A 9,147-nucleotide genomic window follows, 5' to 3' on the forward strand; every position below is an offset into this window, starting at 1 on the left:
GAGCTAAGGAGCAGGTCCCCTCTGTACTATTTTAATTGTGCTATGTTGCTTTGTTTTGTCTTAGCAGTCTTATTTGGGTTTTTTTCCCCCTCTTTGAAATTAAAAAAAAAAAATTGATACCAAATGATGTTTCTCAGAAGTCAGTAAAAACATATGCTTGATATAATGAGAAGTGAAGAAATAGATGCAAAGAGATAGATAGATAGATAGATAGATAGATAGATAGATAGATAGATGATAGATAGATATAAATAGATAGATATAGATATAGATATGCCTTCTAGTGGGGAGCGCTATGATCATTGCATCTTTTCTGTTGAGTCACCTTTTAATTTGTAGGAATAAATGAGAAATTGACTAACTGTATTTCTCAGTAAGCCCAACCGTAACTTTTCCAGCATGATCAAGCCAATCAGCTCCGTTTCCCTGATGTTCACCAGGCAGCTGCCATGACTGCCTACATCTGGAGCCCTGTGAGCTCAGTGCCGACCCACCTCTGGGCTGGGCTCCACACTGCTCTGCTGAGCAGCTACTGATATCAACTTGATTTCTTATATCACTGTGATCACATATAGCACTATATTTAAAATATAATTTATTTCCCATACTCATTTGTTCTCTTCTCTGAATTGTAGGTGATATATATGTTACCAAGAAATTCCACTACTTATAGAAAGAAATAAAAGTTAGAAAAATCTTATTTTTAACTACATCTTGTTTCTCCTAGAATATCAAAAAGATAATTCACATGGCAAAGACCTTAGAAGTCTGGTCCGTAGCTAAGAAATTAGGCATTTTTCTGTTAAGAAGCAAAAACATTTCAAGAATGGAAAACTAAACAGGTAGGCAGGCAATCCATTTCTATGATCTATAAGGAGTCGCTAGCAAAAAATTTGCCCCTTTATGTCACTTCAGTGGACGTTTCCTTATATCCTGGAAAGTGAGAAGGGAATAGTCAAGTTGGGGCTACATTTTGTAAAGACGGAAGTTTTTATTTGCTAGAGGAAAAAGCTATGGGTTCCACCATTACTGCTTTTTTATTTTATTTTTTTATGTATTTGGTGCAGGGTCTCACTACACAGTTTGGACTCATAGTGATCCTCCTGTTTTCAACCTCCCCAGCTCTGGGATTATAGACGTGTGCCACCATGCCTGGTTTCAGCTGCCAGCTCAGTGTACCTGGGGGTGAGACCAGCGTGCCTGTGTTACAGGAGATCGAAATACTGCTTTATTTTTAATCACAAGAGGCCTCCCAGTCTGTTTCAGCTGCCAGCATGAGAACAATGTCCAAAACCCCGCACGTAAAGATTCCTAAAGTCAGGACTGACCAAATAGCTCAGCAGATTAAAGTGCCTGCACAGGCAGAGGCAGTGGAAGGGTTCCATCCCCGGCCTGCCCTGATGACCCCACCCCCAGGACACGCTGAAGTATTGATTGAGACTGGGCATGGTGCTTGGGAGGCTGAATACAGGTGGATCACTATGAGTCCGATCTGTGTAGTGAGATCCTGTAGACACTGTACTATAATACAAAAAAAAAAAAAAAAAAAAAGCCTAAAGCCACTAAGGGGAAGTTCTACAGCATTCCTGCTCATGTTGAAAGGAATAAGATCAAGTATGCCTCTTTATGTCTTGAATCTTGATGCCTCCAAAGACTCACATGGGTCATTGGTGGGGTTTCTCAGGGGTGGCTGGATCGAGGGTGTGTGACATTGGAATTAAATGCGTGATACTGAGATTAGGGGTATGATGCTAGGATTAAGGGTGCTCCTCCCTGAGTGTGTGTGGCACTGCCCAAATGGCAGGTAGCCTGACGAAACATGAAGGCAGGCTTGGTTACTGCCTGCTGCTGCTTGCTGCTTGGCTGCCTCCTGCCTGCTTGCCATGTACTATTTCTCCTCTGTGATGCCCCTCTGCCCTGGCACTCTTCCTTGGAGACAGCTGGCTGTGAACTGAGACCTCTACAGACCGTGAACCAAACAAACCTTTCTTCCTTTAGCTTTGGCAGGTGAGAACTTTGTCTGGGCAAGAAGAAAAGCAACCGAGACAAGAGGAGAGGTGTATTTGGGCTGTAGGCTTCACCACTTAATCAGCCGACTACAAATCAGAAACAGCGTGGCAGAAAGGTCCAGCAGAGGCCAGTGGCTCTTGCCATGGTGGCCAGGAAGTAGAGAAAAGGGAAGAGCCATGGAGACATGGGGACAGAGAGTCCCTTCTGGGTCCCACCCCAAGGACCTGCGTCTCAGCAGGTCCATCTCCTAACACATGTAGCTGTGGGTTAATCAGTGACTTATTCCACTGATTATAGTGACCTCATGATCCAATGAGCTCTTACACACAGTAGAATTTGGGATAACATCTTAGATCTAAACCACAGCAGTGTTCTAGGATAGAAGGAAAGCATATTCCACCCTTTCTCAAGGCAGTAAATGGATAAGAAGAAAGAAGGCGGCAAAGACAAATGCAAGAGAGCAAAGAGGGTGCTTTCGGCGACTTGGCTGGAGGGAGGGTCGTTCCTTGCACTGATCTGAGACAGACACAAAGCTAGGAAATGTTTGCCCCACAGCTGCCTGCCTGGGACTCTTCCGAGACCCTTGAATAATACCTGTCTACTGATACTTTATAAGAACAGAAATTTGTTCACAGTTCTGAAGGAGGGAAAGTACAAAACCAAAATGTGGGCAGCTTCAGCCCTGGGTTCCCAGACGGTGCCTTGCGTTTGTGCCTGTCCTCCTCCTAAAAGAGGGACATTGTGTGTTCTCAGATGGCAGAAGAATGGAAGGGAAAGAACATGATGCTGTAAACCCTTTTTTACAGGAGCATTAATCCATCCAGGAGCTTGGGGTCTTCATGACCTGAGCTTGTCCCATCAGGGCCACAGTTGGGATTAAGCTCCCAGTGCATGATTTTGAAGGCGTCACATTCAAACTGTGGCTCCCTTCTCCCTTCTTCAAAGGTCAGGATCCTCATAAATTGACCCGCTGGGTCTCCCCTAGGGTGGGTGAGCTAACAAATAGGTAAACTCTTCCATCTGAACACACAGGCCCTGATGGCCATCAACTGATAAAGGCAAAGCATTTTTTAGTTACAACTTGTTCCATATTTTGAGGAAATCTCCCTATAAAGTTTCTGTGCGTGTCCAGCCACAGCAGGAGCTCCCCTTCATCCCTTAGCTCATTATTTTTGCCTTCTAACATCCTTCATTCTGGAGTCACATCACTCCCATTTACTCTCTGTGATTTGAGAAATATTGTCCTTTACTCAACTTCCTTTTTCTGTATCCCAACCCACTCACTAAAATCTAACATTCTTCTGGCCTTCTCCCAGTCTTGGTACCATTCTACATTGTTCCTTCTTTCAAATAATAGCAATCCATATCAATTCTATGTTGCTTTCTCTGCAAAACTTAGCTAAGCAGTTCACTGGCTCTTCTCCAAACATCCCTTTTGCAGTGACCCATTCTTCATACTACGGTCAGAAGAAGCATTCTTTAAAACACTCACTTTTATTCTGTCTGTGTCTTGCTCCAGTGGCTCCCTGCCATCTGCCGCCTCCAGCTTAACCTTCGTCTTGTCTTCAAGCACCTTCAAAATCTTCCAAAGTTAATTTCCTATCTCTCCTTAAAGCAATGATCTTTGAACTCCCTGTTGCGTGTCAGAACCAGTACATGCACACAACTGGAATTCTTTACTGTTGGAATCCTGTTTTTTGCACACATAGCACCACCTTATCCTTTAGATAATACTCTAAAGCCCAGTTCTAATCTCATCTTTGAAATGTACTTGCTGGCTTCATGCACGGTGTTACTAATACAGCATTCTTTACAAAGCATTGAGAGTATCCATCTTCCCCAGGTAGATGATGAAATCCTCGAGCACGACGTCTCCCTTGTCCCACGTCTGCCCCATGGAAAGATTATAATTAGGAACTAGTACTTACGTAGCAGTACTAGTCGGGGTCTTTGTGACCTGAGCATGTCCCACTAGTTGTCAGACATCTGAGGACTTTGCATATATTAATCTCCCACAATTCTGTGAAGCAGGTACTGTCATTCTCATTTTACATATAAAGAAACAGTGATTAAGTAACTTCCCCATTTTATTTATTTATTCACTTTTGTATTTTAGTAGAGGGTCTATAGGGTTTACAAGGTCTCACTACACAGATCGGACTCATAGTGATCCTCCTATTTTCAGCCTCCCACGCTCTGGGATTACAGGCGCACACCACCACGCCCAATCTCAGTCATGGTCTCAGCACAACACACTGGGGATTGAACCCCGGTCCCTGCGCCTGCCTAAGCAGGTGCTTTAGTCTGAGCTATCTGGCCAGCCCACTTCCCCATTTTATAGTTACTAAATGGCAAAGCAGAGACTGAAACCAGAGCTCCTTCATGGCACTGATAAATATATCAAGGATCAAGGGAAAAGGTGGCAGCATCTAACCCCTGTACCCAGCCTTCCTGCACCCCTGCTCCTGCCCTGTGGACTGCTTTCCCTGTCACTGGTATTCTCACGCTCTAGGCTGGGATTCTGGATACCAAATGCTGCAAACTCCTCTCCCTGACTCTAGGCCCACTGAGAGGAGATGTGGACTCTCTTATTTTTTGTAAAAAAAAATGGTTTTAATTGGAAAGTTGGAGAAAAGAGAAGAAAGTACTTCAATGGGTAGCTAGAGAAGGGGACACTGTGATGTAAGAGTTCAAAGCAGCCTAACTGAAAAGGCAGGAGGCAGCTTTCATTGATTTGCTGGTCGGCTGAGGGCTGCTGGGTCACTACCTGAGTCCTACTGTCAGACCTCTGGAACCTTTATGGCTGAGGGATGACTTTGCTCCAGGGTGGGGGGGGGGGGAACTGTCTCTGTCTGTAGAGTCTCAGTCATGTGAGGCTCCACATTTCCTAGAGTCCAAGCACTCATGGGATCTGGATAGCGGTTATGGGGGTGTAGTCCATGGCTCTCCCACCTCTGCTGATGGATGACACTACATGGAGCTGCTGCCTGGCTTCCTGGGCTCCTCCTGTCCTTCCATGCAGAGTAGCCTCCAAACTTTCCTCTCTACCCTTTGTCTTTCATTTTCTTTTCTCCTCAGCTACCATGTATTGTGTGTTGTGTTATGACCTCATATAAGTTACCAAGTAACTATTCCCTTGGAAAGCTGCCCTTGTGGCATATGCGTGCATGTGCACACGTAGATCATTCAGGTCTATGCATAGCTGTTTCTTAGATCCCATCACTCTCCCGACCCATAGCACTCTATTTTATTTTTTATTTATTTTTTTTAGCACCCTATTTTAATATCTGTGGATTCATAAGATTTAGTGTTTGGTCAAATAATATTCTCTCCTCACTTTCTTTTTCAAAATTTTATTTTCCACATCCATACGAAAGACATTAAATTATAATGTTGAATTTTTAATTATATAGGTCTTGCTTTAACTTGGTCTTAACCATCCAGCAGAAAAATATAACCATGAGATATAAAAAGCAATGCCATATTAATATGCTGAGCTGTAAATGGCCCAAGTCAACAACTTTTGACAACTGCCAGTTCTGCTGACATCCTACTGCTATTATGGACTACTGGACTAAATTGGGTTATTTTTCTGAATTCAAGTACCTACAATATTTGAACTGGCATCAAGTGTGAAAAGGTCCTTTAAAGTCTTCTCCAAATACAACTTTTCTAATAGCAAGGGAACACCTATGTCTGACAACACAAGACAAAAAAAGGAGGATATAAATGAAGGACCATTTTGTAGTGGAAAAAATATATATGTATATACAAAATAGTTAGGATAGATATACAGCTACTTTCTCTTAGTTCAGTGAGAAGAAAGATTTGCACTAATATTGTTTAGACAAGATATCATGTCCGCATCTTGTACTATGAATAGCTACTATGAAGACAACAATATGCATTGTATTAATTACTGTAACTGTCCTACTAACCTGTTTTGAACTAACCTGTTCATTGCTATTTCTTTCTCATTAAAATTAATAAAAAATTTTTAAAATTATGATGTTGAAAGTTTCCTAAAAGTAGCTTTTCCATTTGAGTTTCATTAAATATCTAAATTAATGTGGGAAAAAATCATGTATTTATCATGATCATGCCTAAAAGCATGGTTCATCTCTCTTAACAGTACAATAGGTTTTGCAGCTGCGGAGGGTTTGGCGAGATGCCTCACACTATTTTGCTGGTGCAGCCTACCAAGAGGCCAGAAGGCAGAACTTACGCTGGCTATGAATCTGTTAATGAATGCATGGAAGGCGTTTGTAAAAGGTCTGAAGAACATCTTAAGAGAACGAACCCCAACAGCCCCTCTATCACATAGGATATCAGTCAGTTGTCTGATTTTATTGACGATCTGACAGACCTCAGTTGCCTTGTTCACTGAGCTGATACCCAGACACACCAGTCTTATAACAAAGATTGGATCAAAGAGAAGCTCTACGTGCTCCTTCGTCGGCAGGCGCAACAGGCTGGCAAATAACTGAGTTGGAAACAGCAGGGGCTGGGGCGGGCCTGGAGCGCAGGCGTGTGCAGTGCACTGCACTGCCGTGGAGTGCTGTCTTGTGAGCCTCTTTCCACTTGTTTCACTCTAGCCAGGACTGAATGTGTTAGATGAAATGTGAGGTGCGAGGATCTTCTCAATCCAAAACCCCCGTTGAGCCCTTTTTCTTTTTCTTCTTTCATTTTACTTAAACATTTTTATGATGATTCAGACAGAAACTGTTCCTTCTTGATGTTGGTTCCAGTCCTTCAGATTGTTCCTATCTGCTTTATAACATACACTGTACTAATCTTTTAAGATGGGGTAGGGGATGATGACAAAGTTTAGTTATGTCCTCAAGAAAAAGTCTTCATGAAAAATAAATGTTTTTAGTTTAAAAAAGTACAATAAATCCATGATATAGTATATACTTGATAACTGTTATCTTGTCACCCTATATAGTTGCCCTTTCATTGCTATTCTAAGTGGCTTCTTTATTAAGTGTTTTTTTGGTAGCAATAGTTACTTGTTAATAGCAAAGTTTTTCCATCTAATTTTTTTAAATGTATTTGGTTGTTGCAGGGTCTCACTATGCAGCTTGAACTTGTGGTGATCCTCCTGCTTTCAGCCTCCCCAGCTCTAGGATTACAGGTGTGTGTCACTACGCCTGGACTCAGTGTCCAGCTCAGCCTGCCCTGGGGGCAGGGCTCATGCAGTATGTGGTGCCAGGGATGGAACTGTAGTCCCAGTGCTTGCCTAAGCAGGCACTTTAGTCCACTGAGCTATCTCTCCAGCCCCTCCCCCTCTACTTTTTATTTACACACTTCATCCTTATTACTTTTATGAACTTCTTGTATTGTATCTGTACAAAAAAAATGTCAACTAAAATAATGCCTGGGGCTGGAGAGATGGCTCAGTGGTCTAAAGCACCTACTTAGAACAAGCTTGGCAAAGCACAGGGACTGCGGTTCAATCCCCCAGGGCCACACACACACACACACACACACACACACACACACACAATAAATGTTAAAATAAAAAAAAATAAAATAATGCCTATTTTTCCTGTACTCATAACCTAGAAATTTCACAGCAACATTAAATAAAAGTGGTCAGTCAGTAGTTGGCACATGCAGTGCATTCCTAGTAAAAGTGTTTCTGATATTTCATTATTAAGTACATAATATAGGATTTGAGACATAGAATGATGTTCATTGTTATTTTTTAAAGTGTCTTAGACTTCTAGTTTACTGAGAAATGGGTTTTTATCCAAAATTTAAAATGTACCATTTTCAACCATTATTAGTGTAACATGCATTACTGCTCATTTTTTTAAAGTTAAAACATCTTATATTCCCCAAATAAAGCTGATTTTGTCTTCATATATTATTCTCTTAATTTATTGCTGAATTTAATATTTGTGCTTGATAGGGGCCAGGGAGATGGCTCAGTAGAATAAGTGCTTGCCTGGCAAGCACAAGGTCCTGAGTTCAATCTCTGGTACCACCAAAAAAAAAAAAAAAAAAAAAAAAACTGTGCTTGACAAGTTGCCAGGACCAAATGTACAAAAAGCATACTCCCGGAACAAAAAAATGAGAGGGTAGGGTAGAATAGTTTTCAGAACCACATTAACATGGTTCCCTAGAAATACTTTTTAAGTAGTCTAAGTCCATAGAACTAAGGAATAAGATGATGGCCTTCCATTTAATTGATCTTCCACTACTTTATGTGCTCCATTGTCTTTGCATCTCTTCTCTTAACTATGCACAGTGATTCATAAAAGTTATGCTTCTAAAAAAGTTTTAAAAGATAATTGTCTGCCAAAAAATGTATACATTGGGAAAAGAAAACTTGCAGAAATATTATATCACTAAATTTTCTAGACCTCATGAGATTTATACAGGTACCTCTGGTCTCCACAACTACAAGAGATCCTCCAAGTGGTAGTCATTAGATTCCAGGTGTGTATTAGTACAGCAACCTGCTGACGAACATATACATTTTTGGGGCAGACTTTATGTAGCTTTAGTTTTTGTATATAACACTGGTCCAATAATATGCAATTCTCTTTGCAGAATTATTTTTATATTTTCATCTAGTCATATAACCATGTGTCTGCCCTTAATTTGTTTTGAATTTTGCTCAGCTGATTTCAAAGTTCACCAGATTTTTATATTCTTTTCCATTTGTGATTTCTTCAATTTGAGTCAGCACTTCTTTGGGTAATTTTTTTGTGGATGTGTTGTAAAACGTCCTCAAGTTTTCACAGCATGTCCATGTTTTCTGTTTTGGCAGTTCTTCCCATTGATAGGTGCAGTCTATTTCTCTACATCTGTGGCCTTGTGATTTCTCACCGAATCAAGGTGATGGGTATGGTGTTACGTGTAGGCCACCAAAGGTCTCATACCATCTATTCCTGCAGCCCTGAAACTGATATAGGGGAATGAAACTCCCAACCTGAAAGATACCTGGGCCAAGTTCATGTTCTATAAAACCTAAGAATGAATTTTAGGAACAGAGATTAAGAGAAGAAAATATTTATTGCAGGAAAGAAAGCTCTTGTCTAGAGAAGGACAGAAGGAGACCAGAGTAGGTTGCCCCCAAATCTGTCTTTTCCAGAGATTTTTATAGAGCAAAACCATGTGGGGATGTGG

At 41.3% G+C, this 9,147-nt stretch overlaps 1 pseudogene; it reads left to right on the top strand.

Moving 5' to 3' along the window:
• Window positions 1-6,178: 6,178 nt before the first annotated feature.
• On the top strand, window positions 6,179-6,493 carry LOC101576278 (annotated as a pseudogene).
• Window positions 6,494-9,147: the final 2,654 nt, after the last annotated feature.

The sequence above is a fragment of the Octodon degus genome, unplaced genomic scaffold, assembly GCF_000260255.1.
Source record: "Octodon degus isolate 3935 unplaced genomic scaffold, OctDeg1.0 scaffold00007, whole genome shotgun sequence".
NCBI lineage: Eukaryota > Metazoa > Chordata > Mammalia > Rodentia > Octodontidae > Octodon > Octodon degus.